The 27,728-nt window shown below is 43.8% G+C and overlaps 3 long non-coding RNA genes across 3 annotated transcripts in view; all 3 read left to right on the forward strand.

Annotated features, from left to right (window-relative positions):
- Positions 1-27,728, forward strand: part of LOC125618844 — a 99,324-nt gene that overhangs the window by 49,894 nt on the left and 21,702 nt on the right. The gene's annotated exons all lie outside the window — the stretch shown is intronic.
- Positions 1-27,728, forward strand: part of LOC125618846 — a 48,457-nt gene that overhangs the window by 5,597 nt on the left and 15,132 nt on the right. The window lies entirely within an intron of this gene.
- Positions 765-24,397, forward strand: LOC107154076. Its single transcript, XR_001505009.2, has 4 exons — positions 765-828; positions 1,210-1,426; positions 4,757-4,759; positions 24,368-24,397. It is a non-coding gene; the product is annotated as an uncharacterized LOC107154076 (long non-coding RNA).

A 27,728-nucleotide genomic window follows, 5' to 3' on the forward strand; every position in this document is an offset into this window, starting at 1 on the left:
CCTCCAGGGGTTCTTCTCTAGGAAAATGTTTGGCTGACTCTGAGAGTCACACACATGGAGATGACTAGGACAAGATGACCACCCATTTATAGATCTACCTCATGTGAATTCCACACTCACAGCTTCAGGTGGACATGTCCCTTCTCCTCTTGCTGTGGGCAGGGCTACAGGATCTCCAGCTGAGTCACAGGTTTCTTTTCCCCACCAGCTTCTTTTGACCCTTGTGATCCTATTTCATTTGCTAGGCTAAGAAGAGATATCCTGTAACACTGCCCTGACATTCTTGTATTTCTCCAGGTCACAGCAGACACAGAAGCTCTTGAAGTAGCTCAATTGCATGCTGTGGCTGGTAGAAAAATCAGAAAATCAATTCTTCAAAGGTGGGACTTGTCACCTTGTCTCTTTATCTTGGATGAAGTCAGGAGGATGTGAATTCCCCCCAGATGCTGAGCAGCAGGCCACCTGAATGTCCTTGGATCTCTCCTATCTCAGGTAACAGGACCTGAAAACCATAACCTCCCACAGAGCCAAGCTTCTGATGGGACCTACTGCCCACACAACAGGCACCCTGGGCTGTTTCACTATTTTCTTCAAATATAAAGATACTTGATGTCCCTGGGATCACAAGGCAAGCCCGACCCTCCCTCCCTCTCCCCACCCAGCACCCACCAGGACATTTGCATGCTGATCCCTGGGGAGGGCCTTCCTGCAAGGCTGATATAAAAGCTCAGCTCTAACCTGGCCTTGACTCACCAGGATTCCTGGCTCAGCTTCTCAAAATGAGGCTCCCTGCTCAGCTCCTGGGGCTGCTGCTGCTCTGGATCCCTGGTGAGGACAGAGGGGATGAGGAGACAGAAGACGGAGGTGAGCCCTGGGCCCCCATTCTGCCCATGGGTTCTGTATCCTCATGAGAGAGGTACAAGTCTTGGCCTCTAGGATGTGCTTTCACTGGGTAAGTCTGTGTGAAAGAGGAACATTCCAGTAAGAGCAATTACCTGCCTGTGATGAACATTGTCATATGAAAAAAGGGGGATGCTATAGGTGAATTTTCCAGAGTCACTTATGGCTTAGAAAACTTGATTCCTTTCTTAAAAAATGATATTTAGGCCACATAAATCAAAATCACAAATATTACTTCTATGGAAATATATAAAGAAATACAAATAGTCTCATAATGTTGAAAATAACTATGTTATTCTCTTTTTCCAGGAACCAGTGGGGATGTCGTGCTGACCCAGACTCCTCTCTCTGAGCCTGTCACACCTGGACAGTCAGCCTCCATCTCCTGCAGGTCCAGTCAGAGCCTCCTACACAGTAATGGAAACATGTATTTGAACTGGGTTGTGCACAAGCCAGGCCAGGCTCCACAGGGCCTAATATATAAGGTTTCCAACCAGTTCACTGGGGTCCCAGACAGGTTCAGTGGGTCAGGGACAGAGTTCACACTGAGAATCAGCAGGGTGGAGGCTGAGAATAGTGGAGTGTATCACTGCTATCAAGGGACACATGCTCCTTCCACAGTGGTGCAGCCCTGAACAAAAACCTCCCTGCCTGGGTGGCCCAGCTGCCACAGGAGCTCAGTTCTGGGCAGCAGCTCAGAAGATTCTCTGCCCTGTGAGAGGAAGGTGTTGGGAACTCAGGGAACAGGTGCAGCTGAGGGCTGTGGACCATGACTGCCTGGGCCACAGCTCAGGCCACACCCATGAGTAACCCTGTCAGCTGCAACATCCTGGCCTGGCATGTGGAGGACAACACAGAGGTGTCCGGGGACCTTCTGAATGAGCAGATAGGATGAGTTTGGACACTGCAGGAAGAGCAGGACATGGGCCCTGGGCAGGACTCTGGTGCAGGCAGGGCTGGTGTAGGGATCTTCTGCAGGTCCCTTTATGCTTACAAATGCTGTTCTTTGTGAAATTGGGATTCAAATCTAATCACAAACACAAAAAATGCCTAAGCCTATAATAACTTATGAAAGGAAAATGATGGAAATGGCTTATTAATTGGGCACTCAACCTTGTTATTACAGTGTCCAGCAGGGATACAGTGAGGATGCAGTTTCCACTCTCCCTGCCTGACACCCTTGACTCCCTGCCTTCATCTTTGAAAGGATCAGAGTTGGAAAAGTCACTCATAAGTCATCAAGAGGGGGGGAGTTTGTGTCATGGTGATGAAGTTAATTCCTAGATAATAGAGCTCCTGGTGAATGTGACTGAAATTCCAAGGTCCTATTTGTGATAAGTATTAAATTTATATGTGAATATTTATTTATGTGGAAGAAAAATAATTCACAATTTTTTAAATTTAAAAAGAAATATGGATAAGTAATTTTTTAAATATCTGGAATCCCAGAAAGGTGAAAGAAGCAATTGTGGTGAAGGGAAACTGTGATTAAAACCAGACAGTTAGTTATCCTTGTTTGGAGAAACCACTGAAGACGCTGCTCACAGAGGAGCAATCACTCAGAGAGATGCAGAGGTGTGTAAAAGGCAGACACAGGGAGGCATGAATTAGTGGATGAATTTGCACTAATATTGGCTGCACAAACAATGGGTCAGTATCTTGTGCAGATCGAGATGTACATAAACCTGAAGAGCTTGAAAAGCAGTGTGTTAGCAGAAAAAAGGGAAATAAATGTAATTTAAAATTATACTGTTTCATAGAGTGGAAAAAGTCATTCCTCTGGCTGTGGGAATGGAAACTAGAGCTTCTGCCCAAGAGGCACCTGCTCCACCACTGACCAACATCCCACAACATGCTCAAGACCAACCCTGAGCCAGGGCCACACAGGAAGCCACGGCCTGATTCCTCACACACAGAAAGGCAAGGTGGTGGGGAAGTTAAAATGCTAATAGCTTAGCTGCTGGGTTGGAGCAATGTTTTACACAAAATTATCCAATGCATGCAGAGAAACAGTAAGAACTTAAAAGAAAATGATGGCAAAGCTGTATTGTCCATTGTTCGTACAAAGTAATGTTGTTGCACTGGGTGATGAAAACATGCATGCACCTTACATAATGTTAGCATCACAGAAACAAGGTCTATGGATGGAAGTGTTCAGTAGTTCCTGAATTGTCCATGAAGTGTAAGAGTGCTAATGAGCTGACTTATCTCTGTAAAAATAAAGGGTGTCTTTTGTTTTCTCTTTCATGGTTTGCCTGGTTAAAGAGTGATTTTTTTTGGGGGGGGGAACCCTGTCCTCCTTCTCCAGTTCAGAGTCCAGATCCAAGAAACAGCAGGATCAAAGACATCCAACATACATCTTTCCAAATATGCTGAACTTATTCCATGAGCTCCTTCAAGATGGACTTCTTTTGTCATCTAAGGTCAGTGTGAAGTGAACAAATACCTTCCTGTCCCCACTGTTGTCTCTTGGAACAGTTTGAACCTCAGCTTGTAAACTTTGTCTTTTTCTCATCACAAATAACAAAATTTGCACCTATTATTCTGTCTGTGTGTATGAACTTAAACATATCTCTACTTCCATGAGACTTCCAAGTAAGAAGTCACTCCAGAGAGATGCTCCCTGAGGTCAGGTGGCTTCACAGTGCCCAGGCTCACACCACATAGTGAGCTTCAGCTTTGCCCACCCTAAAATGAGAAGAGCCATAAAAAAAAAAAAAAAAAAAATCTCCCGCTAATGAGCACCAAAACCAGTCTACAGTAGCCTCCCAACCCCACAAGGAGCAATCCCAGTGTCCCCTGCACTCTCCAGCTCTCTCTAATTTTCCAGAAATGGTGCAGACACCTTCTCATGCAGGGTCCCTGAACAGCTGCAAGATCTGAAGGGGACCTTGAAAGGAGAGTGCTCTCTGTTGCACTCTGCTGGCCCAACACACACTTTGCACGGCCCCCTGAAGGTCACTCCTTTTTCAAGGCACTTTGCCTTCCTCTTGTGAGGATTCCTGTGAAGTGGGGCCAAAGGCTCAGAGCTGCTTCAGCATCTCAGAATATAAGATTATGAAGAGTCAGACCCCACGCCTGTCCTTTGTCTGCATTCTACATGTGAGGAACTGACTCGAACACAACACATTTGTGCCAGGACCTGGACTTGGTTCATCCAAAGGGACCCCTAGTGCTTTGCCCTCATGAGAGACACTCCTGACAGCCCACTGAAGACAGCACCACACACAGGTGGCTCTATGCACTGCAGAAGCTATGCAGTCCCCTGCTGAGATGGTCCTTAAATACCAGCTTACCACTCCTCTCTCAACCCCCTTGCCATCTCCAGATATCTATCAATCTATTTTTACGACAAAAATAAATGGATAGAAAGAAAGAAAGAAAGAAAGAAAGAAAGAAAGATAAAATAAAAGACAATCCATGCATGGAAGTATCCTTCAAAACCAAAATGCCACAACACAAACCTTTCCCTATTTGTGTCTTCATGTTCAAGATAGATCCTGTGTTTTTTTTTAATTCTCACTTTATTTAATACTGAAGTATATTTACATTCATTTAGTTTTCTTTAATGTTGTATTCAAATACAATTCATGCAAATTCAAAATTGGGGAGCTTGTTAAACTTGGCCTCCAGGGCCAATGCCTCCTTAGCTTTAGCCTACTCTGAGCATCTCCTAGGAGGCCAGAGCACAGGTGACTTCTAAACACCAGAGACCCCTGTCTTCATGCAGAGAGGACTGGCCTCTGAACAGAGCCCTTCACTTGGAAGGGTCAGGGTTCCAGTTCCCTGCAGAAGAGAAGCTGGGGATAAAGGCCCACCACCCAGACTCCTCAGGAGATAGGGCCAGGGCTCTGAGCAGGTCCAGAGCCTCAGAAAACCAGAGGAAGGGAGGTGGTAGCAGTTTCTTCAAGTGTAGGCAGAAGTCTTGAGAGAGAAGGACTCAGTGATGGGCAGATCAGAGAGGGGGTCCTGATAGAGAGCTCCATCTCCAAAATGCACTCCTCACTGCTCCCCCCACTTTAATCTCCCTGCACCAAGGAACCCACCAAGCCCACCTGGGTGTTGGCAATGGCCTCCTAACTGTGCTCTCTCCTGTCTTTGACCTGTAAAGAGCTATTCCTTTGTCCTGTCACCCAACAAGTAAGCCTTTGACTGTCTCCTCATAGACACTGTGAAGAATTCTGCAGTGATCATGGCTGTGTGGTCATCTTTAACAGTTGGTGATCTGGTTCCCTTGAGTTAATGTCCAGCAGAGGGATAGTTGGGTCACAGATTTGTCCTATTTTTAATTAGGTTAGGATCTAAAACAGGCACATTTTCTTAATTTTTTTCCTGAGTGTTGCAAACTATTCAAGGAATAAATCAGAAACATGTGACGTCTCAGCAAGAAGGAGACTTGAATGTCCTCTGAGGAGGAAGCAGTTGGCAAAGACTCACTGACCCTTGGCCTGGTAGGAGGTTCACATCTGAGTCTGAAGCTCTGTGAGGGAAGCATGTGGTGGTGCTAAGAGTAATACTCTGCCTCACCCTGGAGCCTGTTGTGGAAAGCTGTCCCTGGCCCTCTGCCACTAAACCACATTGGGTCCCCAGCTGCCCTTGGGGACACTCAGGAGAGGATCAGGCCAGGACCCTGTCATGGTTTATGCTGGATACAGGCCCTGTTATCGTGCCTTGGTTGAATAAGAGACTCTGGTTAGACTTGCAGCTGATGGTGACCATGTCTCCTTCAGACACAGCCAGGGAGCCTGGAGACTGATTCATCATGCTGTCATCACAAGCACCTGAAATCAGGAAAATGAACAATGAACTATGAATACACACACACACACAATGTATCATTTGTGCTTTGAAATACCATTTACAATCCCTTTGCCAGGGTCTTCTGAGTCAGCAAACAGTAAGACCCATATGGAAGTGGCCACTGTTTCCCAGTCCATCTTCTCATTGCTATTCCAACTCCACAGAGTTATTACTCTGAGGTCACTGAAGTACTTTAGTTGCTCCCCCAAGGCCAAGAGCCACAGGAACATGAACACCAGGGTCTGGGACACCATCCTGCTGCCCCTGACTGCTTGACACAGCTTGGGTCTCGTGGCAATGTCCTCCTTTATGACATGTTGGTGTCATGGCTGGAGGAGCCTCTGTGAAGACAATAGCTCATGAGGAGCAAACTGCCTGGAGGGTGGGGCTGTGCAGAGCCTCTGACACTGTGCATAGGCAGAGGATTAATGAAGAGCTTTTATTCTAACATAAATTACTTGGAGTGGATTCAGTAGGAAAAAAATGTGAAGCTAATTACACCAGATTAATATTCCTGGTCAAATAATAAAACAAACTGGAAACAACAAAGCAGATAAAAAGAGAGAGAAGGAGGAGGGAGGGAGGGGAGGGAGGAAGAGAGGAAGGAAGTGGAGGGAGAAGAGCAGAAAGACCTCCTGAGAGTATTGAAAAACCAAGTCCAATCAAATTCTATAGTCAGAAAATCAGCATTTCCCAAGAAAATGTAGAAACCTTTTAACACAGAACCTGGAGAACATGTCATCTGCACTTGCACAGGACAGAATTCGCCCACATGACTCTTGAAGGCAAAGGCAGGTGGCAGCAGAAGAAGGGCTCAGTTGCAGAGACAATTGTAAAATAAGAAGTGCCATGAGTGGATAAAAGGAAATCTGAGTGTCAAAAGTGAGAGGCCATGTTGTCTTAATTTCCTATAATGTTGTCATCTGACAAGTAAAAAAATGTAAAATTTAATTTATGCTTGAAAACTAGATCAGCCTCTCCAGGATGAGGCTCTGGTGAGTTCATTTGCTGGTGCACATCGCCCTCTGGTGGACGAAGCATGGAACATCCTAGCAGAGAATTCAGTGAGATGAACCTGAGTTGAGCCACACCTGGTCCGCAGGGTCCTGTGCCCTCTGCTCTCCACACTGATGTTCTGCAGCTCCAGGAAGAAACCCCCCCTCACATGTCCACCTCAGGACTCACACACTCACACTCAGAGATAAGCCCAGAAACCAGCTGTCACTCTTGGGATCCCAGGAAGAGGCCAGAGCAGAAATGTCCACCCAGGTCACTCACTGATGTCAGGCAGAGCTGAGGTCTAAACCAGATGTCAAGGGACAATGTTGTGTCCATCCTCCTTCTCCAGTCCTGAGCCCAGCAAAAAGCAGGAGACAAGAGGCCCAGCATGAAAGAAGTATTTTAAATACTCTTAATATCTCTTCAGATGCTTTAAGATGGGGCTTCTGGTTTCTTTATCTCAGCTCAGTGGGACGTGAATAAATAAAATCCTCTCTAGTTGTTGGAACCTGAGGGCTGTGCTGAGGGGATTTCTCATTGGAACCCAGGTCTCTGACTCTCTGTTTCTCCATAGTTTAGGCTACATGTCAGATTCTCTTCCTCCTTCCTCTCCCCATCCCACTGTCATGGTCCTTCTCTAGGATACTTGCAGGGCAGGGCCAGATTGTCTCTCCTCTCTTGATTTGTCTAATTGCTCAAGATATAGGTAGGATGGATCCATGAAATCTAATTCTGCTGTGAGGTTCCTGGAGTTTCAGTTATGAGCCAAGAGCGGTGAGTAGCTCAGTGGTAGAGTGTTGCATGGGATACATGAGGCCCTCAATTTCATGCCCAGCATTGCAAAGAAAAAAAAAGAAAAAATATATAAAGTAAGAAAGAGAAACAGGCCAAAGTAGTGACCACACACACCATCCACACTCATGCCTCAAATTATTCCAGGCTGCTGAAACTCACTTTTATTCTGACATCTATAAATCTATATTGCTACAAAGAAAATTTCATTGCTGCATTAATTTTCCCTTCAAACAGAAATTCTAGAGCTGAAGAAGATACTGATTGAGATGAGAAAATGCTATAGAAACGTCAACTATTCCACCCTGGAGAAGAAAGCACCTGTGAATTAGAGTGTGTGAAAGTATCCACTCAAAAGAGAATAAAGAAAAAGAAACAAAGGCATGGCTAAAACATACTGGGTGTATGGGAAATGTTCAAAAAAATCAACAAATGCTATATATGTAATCCATAAAAATAAGAGACATTTAATGAGTAAAAAATTGTTAAAAGTAATAATTCTTAAAAATTTCCCAGATGATAGGAGGAATATGGACATTCAGGTTAACTATGCTTGAAGGTCCCAATAGGAGTAACCTAAAGATGGTCACACTAAAATATAATATAAACAAATTATGAAAATTTGCAGAGATAGTTTTGAAAGCCACAAGAGAAAAGGAACTCACAACATCCAAGGGAACTTCCATATGGCTCTCAGAGATTCTCAGAAGAAACATGCAGGCAGGAGGAAAGAGAATAATGTCTGCAAAATACTAGGAAAAAGACTGTAAAGGAAGAATAACCAGTCATTGACCCCCCTTTTTCCCATGGAATTTGTAAGCTATCTTTAAGCAATTATCAAATTTTGCCAGTTTTTGATCCTCATAAAAATAGAATCATGGGTAGTGAACTGTGGTGTATCTAGCTCTTTTGTACTCTTGCAGGGTTCTGGAAGTCAGTGGCCATTTTCACTGGTGTATAGTATTCCACTACATGCACTTCCCTTTTTCTATTTATCTATTCTTCCCTTGATTGGAATTTAGATGATTCAGGATGCAGTTATCATAGATAATGCTGTGAGGTCCCTGCACATGGGAATCTGTGCACATCTGCATGTGCTCTGAGTGGAAAACCTGGATCACAGGTACGTGCATGGTCAGGGCAGGTCTCCAACTCAGTTACCACTTCACATTTCCAAATGCATGAGAGTGTTCTAGATTATTCCTCAGGCTGCACTCTATGTTTTTCAAGGTTCAGTTTTATGACCTTTCTTCTGAAGGTTTCTGCTGCTTTGTTGCAACTTTCATTCTCTGATGATTATTGATGTTGAGCCCGTTTTTATATACTGTATGACTGTTTGCACATGGGGCTAATAGAGAACATTTCCTCTGAAGAAGTTTTGTTCATAGTTTTTGTAATAAAATTTCTATCATAGAAACTGACCATCTATGCCTTTATCTGTCTCTGAACACCAATTCTATTCCCCTGGGCAGCTTGACTGAGCCCACCCAGCACCAGGGTCCTGCACCCACAGGGAAAGAACTCATCATAGTGCTTCTCCTGATTTCCCTTCTTTTAGCATCCTGTCACTCACTGGTTGGTGGAGCACTACTGCACAGAGCAGGACACACACCTTCAGGGACATCCACTCATGTGGGCCTGATCTGATGGTTGAGCACTGGGACTAACAAGGAGAAAAAAACAGGGTACAGAGGAACTTGTCAAGGCCAAGAAAAACCTCTCTGTGGCCCTCAAAGTCTGGCTGCCTGTGAGCTGTGCCCTCAGCAGGTGGAGGCACAGGAGGAGCAGCTGGGGCAGCCCAGCCTCATACTTCTGCTCCCTGGGTGGTTGTTGTCATGGCCTGTGTCACTGCAGGAGGGAAACTGTAATCTTGTTGACAGAAATAAGTGGCAACATCTTCAGGCTCCAGGCTACTGATGGTGAGAGAATAGTCTGTCCCAGATCCACTGCCACTGAACCTCAAGGGCACCCCAGATTGCAAACGGTTGGTATAATAGATCAGGAGCTTAGGAGCTTGCCCTGGTTTCTGCTGGTACCAGCTTAATTCATTGCCAATACCCTGACTGGCCTGGCACCTAATGGTGACTGTTTATCCTTCAGATTTAGAAGGGAGGTTGGAGACTGGGTCATTGTAATGTCACATTTGGCCCCTTCAATTGAAAACATGAGAAGAAGTATGCACACAGTTAATAATGTCAAGAGAAAATTTCCCTGAACACCAGGCAGCACTGATGAAATTGGTCTAAGCAAATCCCCAGTGTGGGAGGCCAACCTTATGTGTGACTGAGTTACACTCCCCAGCTGGGTGCTGAAGCGCTCAGTCACAGAAATGGGTGTGTCTTGCTACAGCCCATGGGTGAATCTATGCTCACCTGTTCCTTTGTAATATAACCCCTTGCCCTGTTTAGGATAGAATCTTCCATGGAAGTGCCTTGTGTGTGTCCCCTCCTCTTACTGTGCCCTTGGGTGTGGCCTACCCAGGTGTCAGTCAACCTGCTGACAGTAGACATCATGAAGATAGACTCAGCCCCTGAAACCTGACCTCTTGCCTCATTTGAATAGCTTCTCCTCAATAAAAGGGGTCAGCGCGTGCTCTTGCTCTCTCTCTTTCTGTGGACCCTTAAGGTCAGAGGAGCCGTCACAGCAACGCCAAAGAAAAAGGTATTTGTGTCTCTTGTGTGGTTATTTCATGCAGCCCAGTTAGCCCAGTTTAATTAGAGTGACCCCTGAGCCTTTTAGTCCCGAGAACAGAAACCCGGCAATTGGTGTCCAAAGTGGGCCGAAAGGTCTTTAAGCCGCTGGGACAAAAGTAACAAATGCTGGCTCCTAAGGGGACTCCAATTTAAATATTAAAGAAAGTTAGTGAAGTTGAAATTTCTCTCCAGAAGTTAAGCATGCTTAGGATTGCAGAGTATTGTGGGCAGTATTGTAGAAAGTAAGTGAATTAGACAAAAGAAAAATCTGTGACGTTAAAATTTTTAATATTGGGGTATAATTGTAGAGACTCTAAATATAGTTATTAAGATGATTGATGGGCTATGTTGTTAAGTTGAGTCCTCTCCATGGAAAGCGTGCTTTTGTGGATTTTTTAAAATTGTTTTTATAAATCTTTTTAAAAGATTTTTGGGGGGCTAGGATTGTTGCTCGGGGGTAGAGTGCTTGCCTAGCATGGGCGGAACCTGAGTTTGATCCTCAGCATCACATCACATAAAAAAAAAAAGAGAGAGAGAGAGATTTTGGCCTTTATGTTCTACAAGTTTGCGCTAGGAGAGTGAGAAAAAGGGAGAGAAAATGTGATGTTTACCTGGAGAGAAATAAGTTTCAATTTTCTATTGTTTTTGTCAATACTCAGGAAGTATGTACAGACCTTTTTACTACATGATTGTCCTATGAATCAGAATGACTGTAAGTCAGCCGCTGGGGACAAGAGACTTTAGCAGCTGCTGCTTGCTATGGGGTCCTAGCCCCTGCTGCCAACAGTGCTTTTAATCCTTGAATTACTTGACCTAAATGCCAAACACAGACTAACTTAAGATCTGATGGTAATGCTAGCGTTTGCTGCTAAAAAACCTTTGGAGCACCCACGTGCCACATAAAAAAGTGCAGGATGTACACGAGCTGCAACTGCAGGACGGAGAGACAGAACAAGCTGCTACCGCAGTAAGATCTTGGCCAGGCGGGGCAAAATGCAGACAAAATCAAATTGCAATCGGCTAGGAAAACTTGGGGAACTTTTGCCCCGAAAATGGGCAGCGGACTCCATGTTGTTCGCATCACCATGGTAACCATGGGGTGCCTGGCTGGAAGAGCAGGCTTCCTGGTCCCACCTCCCACACTTTCGCGGGCTTCCGATTGGTTCTTCCACAGTCACTCAGATGGGACTTCTAGTCCCGCCTTCCAGCCACTAACCTGTACTACTGTGTTTCAGATTTCTACCGGAGCTGTTCAGAGCCTACCTGTAAATGCTAATGAAAGATATCTTTTTCAGACAAAATTTAATTCCACAGATTTCTATGTTGCAGCCCTAAATTTAAGTTAGTTCTGAGTTAAATAACCTGACTTTTCTCTATAGTTATGTTACTAAATAATGTTCTATTGATGAGAGATATCAAACATGCTTCTTTATATTTCAATTTTAATTTTGGAGGTTATGAGGATGCATTTGCTCGCCACAGGAACAAAGCTGGCAATGTTCCTGTGATGACCAAGAAATCCTTATTCTCATTCCTAACTATAAAAAATAAATATGTATACTCAAGGATTTTATTTCAGTTACATCAAGTGACGTCACATAGAAGAGAGCACTCCTAGTTAAAAATAAATTAAAATGGATCCAAATATTATAAGACCACGTGGTTACATAAAGTTAATACAATTATAAGTTTTGTTCTTATTCTTAATATATATTTTTTAGATATTTAGATAACCTATATTTGTTAATCTATAAAATAATTAGCACATGCCTAATTGATTAGTTAATATATATTTGCCTAATTGTTTTTCTTCAACAGAAAATCCATAATTTATGTTTTATATTTACATTTATCAGATACTCTGCCTTTTCAGTTACAGATATTTGAGATAAATGTGTTTACCATAAATTTGTTTTTAAATGAAAATACAATCTTCAAGTAGTCTCTAATTCTCAAAGTTACTGTTCAAACTCATAAGATGATAAATAATTATAATTATGTCTACAAAATATCTAAGGATTTTAACTATATTTTCATTGATATTTCTTATCAAAGTACAGTAATTTGTTTATAGAGTCTAAGGTTTTCAGAAATTGTTCCAAAGTATAACCAAAAAAAATTTAATAAAAGAAAAAGATGCCTCAACAAAGAAAAAGCACACATGGATCCTAAAAAGAAGAAAGAAATCATCTTTGGGTAAAACAAGGTCTTTATATTCATATTTCAATGATAAAAGTATTTTCCTAAGTAAAAAAGATTTTTATATTATTATCTAAACAAATGATGTAAAAAGTTAGAATGATTAAAAAAGAGATTTATATATACTAAACTGACTATAATTAATTTAAGGGTATTTCAGGCTATTTTCCTAATTTAACTATACTAATGTGAGCTAAGATTTTTGTCCATATTTTGACATGATAAGCACCTATTAAAATGTAAGTTTATTTCTTTAAAGAAAGATCCTTATTGCCTAAAATTCTTACTGTTTAAGACAAAGATTAATTTTGGTAAATAAATTCACATTGTTGATTAAACATTAAGTATATTGAACTACTAACTTAAATCCCGATTTTAACAATTGTCCTTAGAGACTAAAATTGATTGATTCTAAGACACTGAGATACTAATTTTTACATATTTTGTTAGAAAATTATAAATTTTTTTTAAAAACACAATATTTTATTAAGACTAATGTTCTCCAAATTAAAGTTATATATTAATTTTAAACAATAAAGGTTACAAACTTAAAAAAATTCATTGATATTATGTAAGTTCTCTGACTAGATCTATTATCCATAAAAAATACAGTAAGATTTATACACTGCTCCCTACACAAAAAATAACCTTAATCATATTTTTTAAAGGCAATTAAGAGATACCTATTTAAAGGATAATATTCTAAAATATAGAGATTTTGAGACCTTTTCTCAAAAAGATTGAGGATTCTTTCTAAATTGTTAGGATGGATCAACTAGTCTACATTAAAAAATTTTAATAATCAATAAAAGGTAAATCTATTCTTAGTCATTTAAATACTTGTACTATTATCTATAACTTAAACTAATAATACTATGACTTATGCCAAGCCTTTACTCAATTTGATTAAATAAGAAAAAGGGGGAATACAGGATCCCAGAGAGACACTAGATTTTACAAAATACTTTAAATTTTTTTCTTATATTGTAATATTGAGAGTCTTAATGTTACTGAACATGATTCAGTAAATTAAATCTGATATCAAAGGAGAGTTTAAACCAGTCATCATTATAATGACTGAGAAACCTGGCATAGGAAGGTAAACTTCCAGCTACAGAGTTTACAACCATGCAGCTTCACAAGCTTGTCAGGTAAATAAAAATTATGAAAAGACTTGTATGGACCCATTTCCCAGGTCCACCTTTAATGTGTCTTGCATTGTGGACTGGAAAGTCCACCCATGAAACTAAATTAATTGTCCTGACTGTAATGGTCAGTTATACCTATATATTGATTCTATGGTAAACAGACTGTCTGGAAGTATCTTTTGAGAAAAAGACAGTGTTGAAATAATGGATTGTTCTGCATCCGTATGGATAGCAGCTATGGACCAGATGTGAGTAACACCAATTAAGGGCCAGTTCTGTATGAGGGATCTCCTCTTCATCTGTCTCTCTCAGCTTTGTCACTATGTTACTGTTTGTCTTTCTATGGCCTGTCTCCTTCCTTCCTGAACGCATCCCCACCAGCCCAGTGCTGTGAGCTGGGCCCTCCATGGAGAAGAAACCTGAGTTTGCTGATCCTAGGGTAAATGCTGGCGTGGAGGCCATGGGGGTATTATCTATCAAGGAGACAGAAAGCCCTCTTGGGGACGATGCCATGCACACTCCACATCACCCTGTTTGGCCCCAGAGAATGGCTGGTTAGCCAATGACGGGTAAGATTCCTCAAGGGAGGGACAACCTAAGACAGGCACAGTTGCAGAGGGGCCATCAGGAGAAAATATGGGGGCCAACAGAGGTGAGGTAAAGAACCTCACCCCCCCACACACTGGTGCAAAGGCCTAATTCTTCTCCCCTTCTGAGAGAGGTCTCCTGCCCCATGGTTGCTTTGCTGCCCACATCCAGCTCAGATCAGAACCCTAGTGACAGAGACCTAGTCAACAGTGACTGCCTGCTCACCACAGCAGGAGACAAATACAGCTACAGGAATGGGCCATGTCTGGATGCCTTTCTCTTTCTTGGTACTCTTTTTTTTTTTTCTATGCCTTTCCTTTTCCTTTCTTTTCTCATCAGGGTTCTCCTTTGACAATAAATTTAATAGAAGAGGAGAAAATGTTAGAATAGCCTTCAGTTGCAACTAACAGCTAGGAGCATATAGAGTTTCGTCCCAGTATGGTTACATTAGGCAGAAGATGATTGGCTTATAGATATTATCTTGCTTATGTAGATTGATGGGCATGCCCCACTCAAACCCTGTAACAGTTGTGTACATTCCAAAAAGAAACTGAGCTACTGGACATTGACTTGAGGTTTGTCACCAGCCAGTTATCACCAGCTCCCGGGACTGAGGTAGCCAAATAGCGGAGCAAAAAATTGACCACACCAGTGACAGAAACTTATGCTAGATAGCAGATAAAAAACTCAAGCCAGCCAATTTTGCTGGACTTTAGTGACTAAGACTACATTTACCTTTATGGACAATTGTTGGAAAGATTATTAAAATAAATTTTTCCAAGGGTATTTGTATTACTGACAGACCTAATTAACTCCTTAAATATGAGAGTCAAGAGAAAAAATGATAAATATCCTGTAGCCTATAAGAATACAACTTATTGCCTCATTAATTATTGCCAGCTAATATTTCAGAACTATAATATGCTGAAGTTAATATTCAGGCTTTGAAACAGGTGTATGTCTATTAACCAGACCTAGACAAACTGCTGGTCTCATAATCCCTAAAGTAACTACTTTAAATATTATTCCTTGCTTATTCAATTTCGGTCTTTGTGGCTATGTCTTAAAACTTGCAATGTATGGATTTTCTTAATGTTTGACTTAAATTACATCCAACTTCCTTCATGGTCAGATAAGTGCTGATGGAAGGATGAAAACTAAGTAATGATGTTCTAGAAGACAATGTAATGAATAATGTGAGTGAGTCCTTTGCTCTATGGTTTATGGAGAGGCCTTAATGCCATGGCAATGAAAATGTCTGTTACTATGGCCAAAAACAATGCGTCCCAATAAAATTGGGAAAAGATTAAAAATCTTCTGATGAGTGTTTGGCAAGGTAATAATAATCCAGATTATTGTGTTTGACTATTATGAAGATAATATGTTTTCTACTAATTCTTTTTGTGTTTCAATAGCAGATTGTGATGACCTTGGACCAAGAGCCAAGTGACTGAAAATTTCCCAGTTACATTCTTTTTTTTATATTAAGAAAGTGGGAATATGTGGGAGGCCAACCTTATGGGTGACTGAGTTACACTCCCCAGCTGGGTGCTGAGGCTCTCAGTCACAGAAATGGGTGTGTCTTGCTACAGCCCCATGGGTGAAGCTATGCTCACCTGTTCCTTTGTAATATAACCCCTTGCCCTGTTTAGGATAGAATCTTCCATGGAAGTGCCTTGTGTGTGTCCCCTCTTCTTACTGTGCCCTTGGGTGTGGCCTACCCAGGTGTCCGTCAACCTGCTGACAGTGGACATCATGAAGATAGACTCAGCCCCTGAAACCTGACCCCTTGCCTCAATTGAATAGTTTCTCCTCAATAAAAGGGGTCAGCTTGTGCTCTTGTTCTCTCTCTTTCTGCAGACCCTTAAGGTCAGAGGAGACCTCACAGCAACCCTAAAGAAAAAGGTGTTTGTGTCTCTTGTGTGGTTATTTCGTGCAGCCCAGTTAGCCCAGTTTAACTAGAGTGACCCCTGAGCCTTTTAGTCCCGAGAACAGAAACCCGGCACTCCAGTGCTGTCCCTCCTAACCTGGGAGGCAGAGCAGTAGGAGCCCCAGGAGCTAAGCAGGAGCCCTCATGGCCATGCTGTGTCCTGACAGGGACTGACTCCTGCACAGGGTGTGAGCAGCCTCTTAAGGAGTCCTCGGGGCAGTGGGCTGTGCTGTGGGCACATGCAAATCAGCAGGGCTGGGCAGGCTGGGCACAGCTGCAGGGAGGATCCTCTAAGGGCTGGCCAAGTGTCCCCAGGTGTACCAGCATAGGCCAGGGCAGCATAGATTTGCCTAGAAAAAAAATATGTCTCCTGAGAGGCACAGGAGAGAACCATCCCTCATTCCTGTGAGCAGAGAGACCTCTTGGTCTCATCAAGGTTCAGGACACACTTGTCCTGCTCAGTTCCTGAGCTCTGTCACAGCCCCACACCCTGCAGGAGGAGTCACTGACCTCTTCCTGTTTATACCTGAGCACAATATTTATTCCAGAGAGGCTTCCTCTACACCTGACTCCTTGAAGACCTGGGCATGAAAAAATCATCAGTGTTACCAGCCAGAAATGCAAAGAGGGGTAAGAGGAAGCAATAGAAAGGGACAAAACACATCAAGGGCAGGCACCATGGTTGGTAAGGAAGGGAAGGTCATTGACCATGTGCCTGAGCTGTCCCTTCATCCCAGCTGAGCTCTGGTCCTGCTCCAATCTGAAGGTTCCAACACTTTCTCTGACCTTGGCTACCAAGGTCAAGAGTTGGCATTTCCACACCTGAAAGGTCAGCTCCCTCCCTGTCTGCAGGCTGCTTCACCCATCAGGCCACCTGTTCCCTGAGATTCTCTCATTATTGTGTGTGCCCCTCCCCCAGCTCCACCTGAGCTTTGGCTTCAGAAGCTAAATGTCTCCTGGACCAGCTGCTCCTCTGCCCTGAGTCTACCATGTTTCCTAACCTGTCTTTATCCTGTCACCAAATCTCACCCAGTTCCTAAGAGTACACTGTCCCCAGAGGCTGGTGCAAGGCTGGGGGCACATGCTTGGTGAGGAGAAAGGTGTGTCAGTGGACTGGGCTGGAAGACCCTCCAGGCTACTGTAGCAAGAATACACCTGGGTGGTGGAGGAGACACTGGAGCAAGGGGAGGAGGGTGTCCTCTCATGCAGATGATATTAGTGCAGGCCCCTGTGCAGGTCAAATGTTGAGCACAGTGAGGAAGACACACTGCACTGTGGCCCCAGTGGGCAGGTGGGGGACATAGGCAGTGGAAAGAAGGATTCTGTTACAGTTTATATATAAAGGGTCCCCCAAAGTTTCACAGGGTGAAGACCTCATTTCGGTACTCATCCATTTGAAGGGCCAAAGATTTAAAGGATTTGGGGGGGGGAACCTAGTGGGAAGGAGGAGGTCACTGAGATTGTGCCCTGGAGGGTGCTTCTTTACACTGAGCCCTTCCTATTACCTCCTGGACCCATGGCTGAGCAGCTTTCCTCCACCCAGCCCTTCTGCCATGATACTTCTGCCTTGGAGCCAGCTGATCATGGACTGAAACCATGACCCAGAGTAACTCTTCCCTCCTCTAAAGTGTTTTACCCCCAGATTTTTTTCAAAGTGACAAAAGGCAATTGACACAGCATCTGTACATGTGTGTAAATTGGGTTGTGTCCTGGCAAGGGGTAGCAGACAAGGATCAGGGTACGTTCACCAGTGGCCATGAGGCTGTCTAATGGAGGGCAGGCCAATGTCAAGAAGTTGCTTTCAGTCAGGGAAATGTTGGTGGGAAACAATGCACCAGAGTCAATCAGAGCCAGGATTCTCACTGTAGGTGGAAGGGATCCCAAACAAAAAGGGACATCGCTAGAACAAACACGATTTTGACTAGAAACAGAAATATCAGAATAAACTCAGAATTATATGTAGGAATAGATAGGAGTGTGCATGCAGATATATCAGGAGATGATAGATGTTGTGGTCCATAGATGGGTTGATTGACAGAGTTATTTACACATTCTCTTTAACCCAGGCACAATAGCCCATGTTCCCAACATGCACTCACAGTGCCCAGATTTATTTGCCACTAAAGGAATCTTAGGATAAGAAACCCCTGCACCACCTTGAGTTGGGAATAAAAGAAGTCCTCTAAAAATGATGAGACCCTGGCAAAAGTAAAGAGAAATTACCAGGAAGGAGCCTCTCACTGGCCAGGTCTGGATAATCTTGAGAATCAAGATTTGTAATTAGGACAAACTAGCCCATTAAACAAAAGATGATCCATGAGTTCAGCCTGATACTGGTACTTTGAAGAGGAATGGGATATCTATAAAGGATTGAGGAACTTTTCAACAATTTCATGTTAACTCTTTTTGAGCTCTATTGTTTGAGATGGATCAACGAGAGGACCGTGAGCATACTAGGTAAGTGCTCTGCCACTTAGTCACACCCCAGCCACATGTTCATTTCAAATAGCCAAAGAGGCACTACAAAAGAGAAGTCTGGAATATTCCTATAACCCAGGAATCAATGTGAACATCTGCAGTAGTGAGACAGATTGAAATCAGGCACCACCCACTAGGGAGCCCTAACAGAAGAGCATCATTTCTAGATATCCCTGCCAGAGATGCAGCAGCTAAACTCTACCATGAGTGGTAGACAAACATCCTAATTGACAGACATTCTCCAAAACAGCTTTGTGAGCTCTCCAAAAGTTGTAAAATCATGAAATTCAGGAAAAGTTCATCCAAAGTTGGTTGCAGCAGCTCTCAGCTCTGTACAGGATCCTATAGGCTGCAGAGTGCTCACAGGGGATGTGCAGCTCCCAGAGCAGCTCTGAGGCAGAGTCCCCATGGAAAGTTACAGCTTCCCATTGACAGTCTTGAGCTGAGGGGCAGGTGGACAGTGCCACCTTCCTCTGACCCAAGACCATCTTGAGAAACTCTTTCAGGATTTGGTATTTATAATTTGATTTCCTTGATTTGGGTTTGGTCGCCTCTTCTTTTATTAGTTTGTTGAAAGAGAAACTGGGCTATGGATATTAAACTTTTCTTCTTTCTTTACTATTAAAAATATTGAGAGACCTATGATTACATTACTTGTTCCTCATGTGTTTATATTTGTTCCTAAAGCAATAGATAATCTGAATTTTCTCTCACTTGACAAGAATCTGAGAAACATGAGGACCTGGGAAACTGGGTAAGAAATCACCTGGAGGTACATTTCTTATGCTCATCACCTAAAGTAGCTTCTATTCTTAATGGTCTTCTCACAGGGACTATTTTGGAGAAATAATTTTTTAAAATATCAATATGATAAGAAATCTTCCCTCCTCAAGACACCTACTAGCTGATGTTCACACTCACTAATCCACAGATATGGGCACAGTTGACAGAATATGAGGTTTGCTTTTGGTTTCAGAAATATTGGAAAGGTGAAGGGATTATTATGCAGATATAATTAACATGCCAAGGCAGTTCATTTTAAGTCAGTCAAAAGGAGATTATTCTGGGTGAGCCTGATTGATTCACATCAGAGCCCTTAAAAGGGAGTCAGCCTCTCACTCTGGTGGAAGGATTCTTTATACTGGTCTCATTACTGAGCAGCCCAGATGGTAGGACATTTTGGTGGCCTGCAGGGTCCTACAATAGCCTTTGACCAACAGTCACCAATAACCCAGCATCCTCACCTAGGCAATCCTCAAGAACCCACTGCGGTGCTGCTATAGGAACAATCAGCCATGTCCTCAGCCTGGGGCTGCTGATGGAGAGGGAAATCTGTCCCTGACCCACTGCCCCTGAACCTCCAGGGGACCCCAGCTGCCCACATGGATGCCCAGGAGTTCAGCAGCCTGGGACCTGTCCTGGCTTCTGCTGGTGCCAGGCCATGTAGTCCCTGTGGTTGGATAAGAGACTCTGGCTGGACTTGCAGCTGATGGTGACCATGTCTCCTGCAGACACTGCCAGGGAGCCTGAAAACTGGGACATCACCTTGTCCTAACAAGCACCTGTGGTCAGAAAAATCAGGAATGGACCATTAACTTTCTCTCTCTCTCTCTCTCTCTCTCTCTCTCTCTCTCTCTCTCTCTCTTTCTCTCTCACACACACACACACACACACACACATTTTTCACATATGCATTGGATCATTTCATTTGATATTCAATTTCAATTAGTATTAAAAGTCAGCACACAATTAGGTCCATATGGGAACTAGTCATTTTTTCTCACTATATCTAAAAATTAGCTTGCCTGCCCTATAAACCTATTAATCTGAAGATATCCAGCACTTAAACCTCTCACTAGAGGCCCAGAGCCACAGGAAAATGCACAACTGTGTCTAAGACAACAACCTGCTGGCCCTGTCCGCCTTTGAGCTCAGGTCTCATTGCAAAGTCCTCATGTATAAACTGTGGACAGCAGGGCTGAGCCTGCAGGAGCCTTGCAAAGCCATTAGCAAATAAGAAAGCAAAAAACCTGTACTGCAAGGGTGAGGGAAGTATTTGTTATAATTTAAGACATAAAAATACCAGAAAGTATAGTTTGGGGAACAAAAAACACAGAACTCAACATAGAAGTTCAAAGAATGCAATCTACTCAATAATGGAGAGAGGGGCTTAGTTTTAATCAAAGTGATATTTATAGGTTTAATTGTACAGAAATGACAGGCTAAGTTCATGAATTAAAATACATATTATACATGTATATATACATATATACATACATATATAGAGAGAGAGACAGAGACAGAGAGAAAGAGAGAGAGAGTGAGTTCAGAAATGTGAGGAAACATATTACAATACATTGACTTTTAAGAAATGATAGGCTATATATACAGGCTGAAATACCAGATAGGTAGGTAGGTAGATAGATAGATAGATAGATAGATAGATAGATGAAGTTCAGCAATCATAGGAAATATATTTGAGTTGAGTTTTTCAGAAGTGACACCTAAAATCAAGAATTCTTGTATAATAATTTAAAAGTTAAAAACACACAACAAAATTTAGAAAAAAATTGTGGAAATGAAGGGACAGAGGGAGGGAGGAAGGAAGATTGAGGAAATGGTAAAATAAGAAAGAGAGACAAAGGGAAGTGACAACCTTGGGGCCAGTTTCCGTTACCCATGACCAGGACAGGCCTGAGCTGTGGCCACTTTGACCCTGAGGCTGTGACAGCATTGCCCACACCAGAGCTCAGGACCTGGCTCTGCAGCCACAGCCAGAAGGCAGACCAGAACCCATCCCTGGGAGCCCTTCAGGGCCCCATTCAAGCCAGGGGTTAGGCTCTCAGCTAGGGTCAGTGTGACCAGGACCCTGAACACCATCCTCCCAGGACTGCCAGGACTGCAGCAGGCTCTGAGTAAGCAGGGAGGGGGAGGGAGAAGAAGGATCCCCTGGAAAGTGGGCTGCCCCCACCCTGCCAAGGCTGCTATTCCAAGGTGCATGTTGGAGAGGGGAAGGGCCACCAGCCTGGCTCAGTTACAGCCTCACTGCTGAGCAGCCACATGGAGCCTCTGAGGAGGTACGGCCACCCCAAGTCCTTTTGAATTCTCACACGTGGTCCTGTAAGGCCCAAGACCACAGAGTCAGAGGTTCTGCACCCAAAATCAGAAGGATCACTTGACTAGGAATGAAAACAATAAACATGATGGAGAGGAGAGTCCTCCCAGATGTCAGATTTGGAGCTGTGAAAGCACATTGAAATAACAAATTATAAAATAACATGATGCGCCAGGACATGGAACAAAAAACATAAAACACATTAATAAACCAAATATTATTGATATCTGAAGACATTTCATATCCAAAGCAAATTGTTTAACATTTCATGAAATTTTAGCATTAAACCAGAAATGTTATTAACAACCAAGAAATTTTAATATTTTCATTTATTCAATGTGGTCAATCACTTTTACCCAATAGAAATAATATGGTGACATCACTTTTGTCTTTATAAAACATTAAAATCCATGCTTATAATCAATCAGATTCACACTTTAAATGGGGGCTGATGACTTAGAGTAATTGGTGGAGTACTGGCTTCACATGCACAAGGTGCTGGGTTAAAAAAAAGAAAAAGAGAGAGAGAGAGAGAGAGAGAAAGGAGATTCACAGTCCATCAGTTTCTGCAATATGAGTGCCCCACAGTCCATGGCAGGAGGACATTCCCATATTCCCAAGGATAGAATTTGAAAGATGAGCAAATCTCCCAGACCTACACACTTCCTACTAAGTTGTTCAGCCCTCTGGACCCTGTCAAACACAAAACTTTTGCTTTCTTCCTCTCAAAAGAACTCCAACCATTTTGTTTCATTTTACTTATTTCTGCTCATTAAGAAACACAGAGAACCCCACCTCCAAAATCCAAAATTACCACTATGTAAACCCACTTGCTCCTCACAGTGTTCTCAGGGAAGCTGTCACTTGGGACAGGAGGACAGCCCCAGGGGTTTATTGGTACTAGAGAAACCATGACAGGGGCCTTGGCTGGTCATGGCCCACACACCAACTTCCCCACTGTGTGGAGGGAGTGTCAGGACCCAGGCTGTCTGGAAAAGCAGCACAGCCTTGTTGGCCAAAACAACACAGTCTCACTCTGTCCCAGCCAGGGAAGAAGGAGTCTGAAATCCATGTTCCAGTGCAGTGGGCCCAGAACCCTGTCACCAGTGACCCACTGGAGCAAGGCCCAGGAGATCATCAGTGCAGATGTAATCACTCTGACATGAGGAGAACCTGGACTCAGTCCTCTTCTACTAAGGAAATCTCCTGTTCAACCCAGGACTTGTGACACCTGCTGCCCAGTGACTCTGAAAGAAAATAGCTGCAGGGGAAATAAATGGTCTCTCATCAGTGAGAAAGAACTAACCTAGAATGCTCCCCCTTGTCCATTCTGCCCAGTGGCCTCAAGGGGTTCTTCCCTGAGGAAGTGATGGGAAGACTCTGAGTGTCACACACATGAAGATGACCAAGACAGTATGTTCACGACTTTACAGATCTTGTTCCCAGGAATTTCACACCCAGATTCAGGTGGACATGTCACATCTCCTATTGCCTTAACAAGCTGCTGGATCTCCAGTTGACACAAGGGTTTCTTCTTCCTTCCCCACCACCTTCTTTTGACTCTTCTGCCCTTATTGCTTTCACTAGGCCAGGAAAAGCTGCCATCGAACACTGTCCCTGACACTCCCCTGTTTCTCCAGGTAACAGCAGTCACAGAAGTTCTACAAATGCCTCAAGTGCCCACGGTGGCTGGAAGAAAATCCATTGATAGATCCTTGTCAGGTGGCACTTGTCACCTTCTCTCCTTAGCTCAGAGGGAGCCAGCCAGTTGGCATTCCCCACCTAGGGGCTGACCTGGAGACAACCTCCCTAGCTTAGGGTCAGTACTGTCCTAGTGTGGCAGCCCTGGACACCTTGACCCCCACAGAGCCAGGCTTCCATCACAAGGCCTTCTACCCAAGCCACAGAGAGCCTGGGCTGCTTCTCTATCATATTGGCTCCAACTATAGGAGATATCTGATGTCCCTGGGCTCACAGGGAGGCCCCTCCCTCCCTCACTCTCCCCACCCAGCATGCACCAATGCATTTGCATGCTGCTCCCTGGGGAGGGCCTTCCTGCAAGGCTGACATAAAAGCTCAGCACTAACCTGGCCTTGACTCAGCAGGACTCCTCAGCTCAGCTTCTCAAAATGAGGCTCCCTGCTCAGCTCCTGGGGCTGCTGCTGCTCTGGATCCCTGGTGAGGACAGAGGAGATGAGGAGGGAGAAGAAGAGGGAGGGGAGCCTTGGGCCCCCATTCTGTCCATGTGTGCTGTGTCCACTTGAAGGATGAGCACGTCTATCCTCCAGGACGAGGCAGCTGAGGTCAACTGATGTGAGACAGTATTCCAGAAGGAGCAAGGGACTGGCTCTGATGAAAATTGTCACATAATACAAAGGGGATGTTGAAGAGAATTCTAGAGAGGCTCTTAGAACTTACTCTATTTGAGTTCTTTATGTATATGAATAGTTTTAGTGTATAAATCATAAACAAAAATTAATTTAGTCTGCAATGTAAAAAAAATGGGAACAAGTAGGGATATTGTGATGACCAAGACTCCTCTCTCTGATCCCTTCACCCCTGGACAGTCAGTCTCCCTGTCCTGCAGGTCCAGTCAGAGCCTCCTACACAGTAATGGAAACACCTATTTGAGTTGGTTTGTGCACAAGCCAGGCCAGGCTCCACAGGGCCTAATATATCGGGTTTCCAGTTGGTTCACTGGAATCTCAGACAAGTTCAGAGGGAGTGGGTCAGGGTCAGATTTCACAATGAAAATCAGCAGGGTGCATCCTGATGATGCTGGAATATTTTACTGCCAGCAAGGTTAAGAGTATCCTCCCACAGTAGTACAGCCCTGAATGAAAACCTCACTGCCTGGGTGGCACAGCTGCCACATGAGCTCTGGTCTGGGCAGCACCTCAGCAGATTTTCTACCCTATGAGGGGAAGGTGCTGGGAACTCAGGGAACAGGTGCAGCTGTCATGTGGACCATGACTACCTGGGCCACAACTCTCACCACACCCATGAGTGGCCCTGTCAGCTGCAGTAGCCTGGCCTGGCATGTGGAGGACAAGCACAAAGGTGTCCAGGGACCTTCTGAATGAACAGACAGATGAGAGTGGACACTGCAGAAGGAGGAGGACCTGGGCCCAGGGAAGGACTCAGGTAAAGAATCAGAGGTCTTCAACCAGAGTGGAAATTCATCTTTTTCTCAGAAATTTATTTTATGCAATTTTGAAATAAACTATGGAAAATCAGGAGTGTACCCTGACATATCTCTCTCTCTCTCTCTCTCTCTCTCTCTCTCTCTCTCCCTCTCTCTGTCTCTCTCTCTCACACACACACACACACACAAACACACACACATGCACAATCACACACATGTGCACGTTTCATAATATGTACTTTGAAATATCATTTAACATCCATTATCTAGGGATGTGTGATCAGCTCATAATTAGGTCCATATGAAATTCACCATAATTTCCCAGCACATGTTTTAATGGCTTTTCTAACTCTACAATTATGAAGACATTGAAGTCCCAGAGCCACAGAAACATGAACTATGGTGTCTGGGACATCATCTGGCTTCCCTGCCTGCCTGAGTCAGCTCAGGTCTCATGGCAATGACTTTGTTTATAAAATGTGGCAGCTGGGCTGGTTCAGGGCCCATACAAAGCCCTCAGCAGATAGGGAAGCACATTGTCTGGACAGTGGGTTCTGAGCAGAGACTAAATCTGTAAACAGGCAGAAGAATTAATGAAGAGCTTCTATTTTTCCTCAAATATAACTCAGAGTGGATTCATTACTCAAAAAAATGTTAAGCCAATTAATATAGACTAATAATGCTGGTAAAATAATGAAACCTGCTGAAAAATAACACATCCTATGAAGAAGAGAGGAGAGGGAGAAGAGGGCCAGAAAAGGAGGGAGGGAGGGAAGATAGGAAGGAAGGAAGGAAGGAAGGAAGGAAGGAAGGGAGGAAGGAAGGAAGGAAGGAAAGAAACAAGGCAATGGAACAAAAGGAACATAAACAACATATTTAAATACTAAAAAATAACTTTCAACCCAAGTTTCTGTAGCTAGAAAATTGAGATTTTTAGATTGAGGAAAATGTATAAACCTTTTTACACAGAATCTGGAGAACACATCCTTGGGTCTTTGCAGAGGACAGGAAATGCCCACTTAACACATCCAGGCAAAATTGTGGGGTTTTTTTTCTCCTAGTGAATAAAACAACCTGTGCCTTTTATCCTGCATGTGTGTGAACTTAAACATGGCATTTCTTACCTGAGACATTCAGGTAAGAGGACACTCCAGAGCAATGATTCTGAGGTTACATGGCTCCATGGTGCCTAACCTGACATCACCTGGTGTGCTCAAACTTGACCCACCTGAATTTGAGAAGATCAATAAAGAAAATGATAATTACTGGCATTTAATCTGCAAAAGTAGAGTCTGTAACAGTTCCAAAGTCCATCTTTTTATCCGGAGCAATAACCTGGTTCCCCTGCTCTCTCCAGCTCCTGAGCATGATACACACATGGTGCAGACACCTCTTCTGAGCTCCCAGCACACCTGGAGAATCTGAAGTTGACCTGGAAACAGAGGATTCCATGCTGCCCTCTGCTGGCCACTCTCAGGCACTGCGTGCTTCCAGGAAGGTGGCTCAGCAGCCTTCCTCTTCAGGGGGCCCTCCTGTGATCAGAGCCAAGCTGAGGAACTGCTTTTGTTCTCAGGGTATGGAGCTATGAGGAGCCAGACCCCTGCCTGTCCTTTGTCTTCATCATACATGTAGAAAACAGGCTCAGACAGAACATGTGTGTTCAGGAGGTGTTCTTGGTCCATGAAACTAGATTCCTAGGGCTCTGCCCTCATGGGGACACTCTCCTGACAGCCAAGGTCACGAAATGCCACAGGTTTCTCTGTGCACTGCACAGCTTTCTGTCTGCTGATGAGATGGTTTTTAACTACTCTGGTGGCATCCCATCCCATGTTCCTTCACTACACACTGCAACCCTGGTCAAGTCCACCTGGTGACAGAAACAGGACAATTCACAGACCAAAGTAATTTCCAAATACAGATCGCCACATTACAAACCAATAATTTACTGATAAGTCTTCATTCTTAAGATAGATCCATTAGTTTTTTAAATTTCTTACTTTTTTCATATTGAATTATTTTGCATAAATTTTAACTTTTTAAAAATATTACATTAAAATAAAATTCATGAAAATACCCACATTGGGGAGCTCCTTACACTTGGCCCCAAGTCCAACGCCTCCCTGGCCACAGCCTAGTCTGGAACATGTCCCTTGGATGGTGAGGACACTGGTGACTTTCATACACCAGAGACCCCACTTTCACTGAGGAGGACACTGGCCTGGAAACAGTGTGAGACAATGTCACCATTCACATGGGGACAGACACTAAATGACCACAGTGAATTGTAGCTCCATGGATATCTGTAACACACCAATGAAAAACAAGTAGATAAATAGACAGAATGAACATGAGATGAGATTATTACCTAGGCAGATGTATGATTGCATGAATGATGTGACCCTACTGTGAATACAACCAGAGAATTCAAACATTCTGTTAGATTTGTGTATAATGTATTAACAAGCATTGTGGTATCATACAACTGATTAGAACAAATAAATCAATCAGGGCTTATTCAGCAAATCGCCCCGTGGCTAGAGTCTGCAGCGCGCGCTGGGAAACGAGGAGATAGTGACGCAGGGATACAGCGCTGCAGTTTCTGCCAGCCGTGCAAGCACTGTACTCAGGGCTGAATTCTGGGTTCGAGACGGGGGAAGGAAGCGGTCCATCTCGGTTTTCCACACCTGTCAGACCACAGAGGAGGCCAGCAGCCACCATGTTGGAAAGCTGACGTCACCATACCTGTTTTCGACTGACGGCAGCTCATTCAGCCATAGAACAGGTAATTTCAGGCTGCAATTCGCCTGCGGCTTGCAGACAGATTGCTAGGGTTCAGTGCCTGGGTGCTTCTTAGAACCTGATCTTATCGGAGCGAACACCGAGCGCGGGGCGGCCGAGTTCCGGCTCCCGGAACCGTCCCGGAACCGCCCTGGCCCAGGGC

The sequence above is a fragment of the Marmota marmota genome, unplaced genomic scaffold (genome assembly GCF_001458135.2).
Source record: "Marmota marmota marmota unplaced genomic scaffold, marMar, whole genome shotgun sequence".
NCBI lineage: Eukaryota > Metazoa > Chordata > Mammalia > Rodentia > Sciuridae > Marmota > Marmota marmota.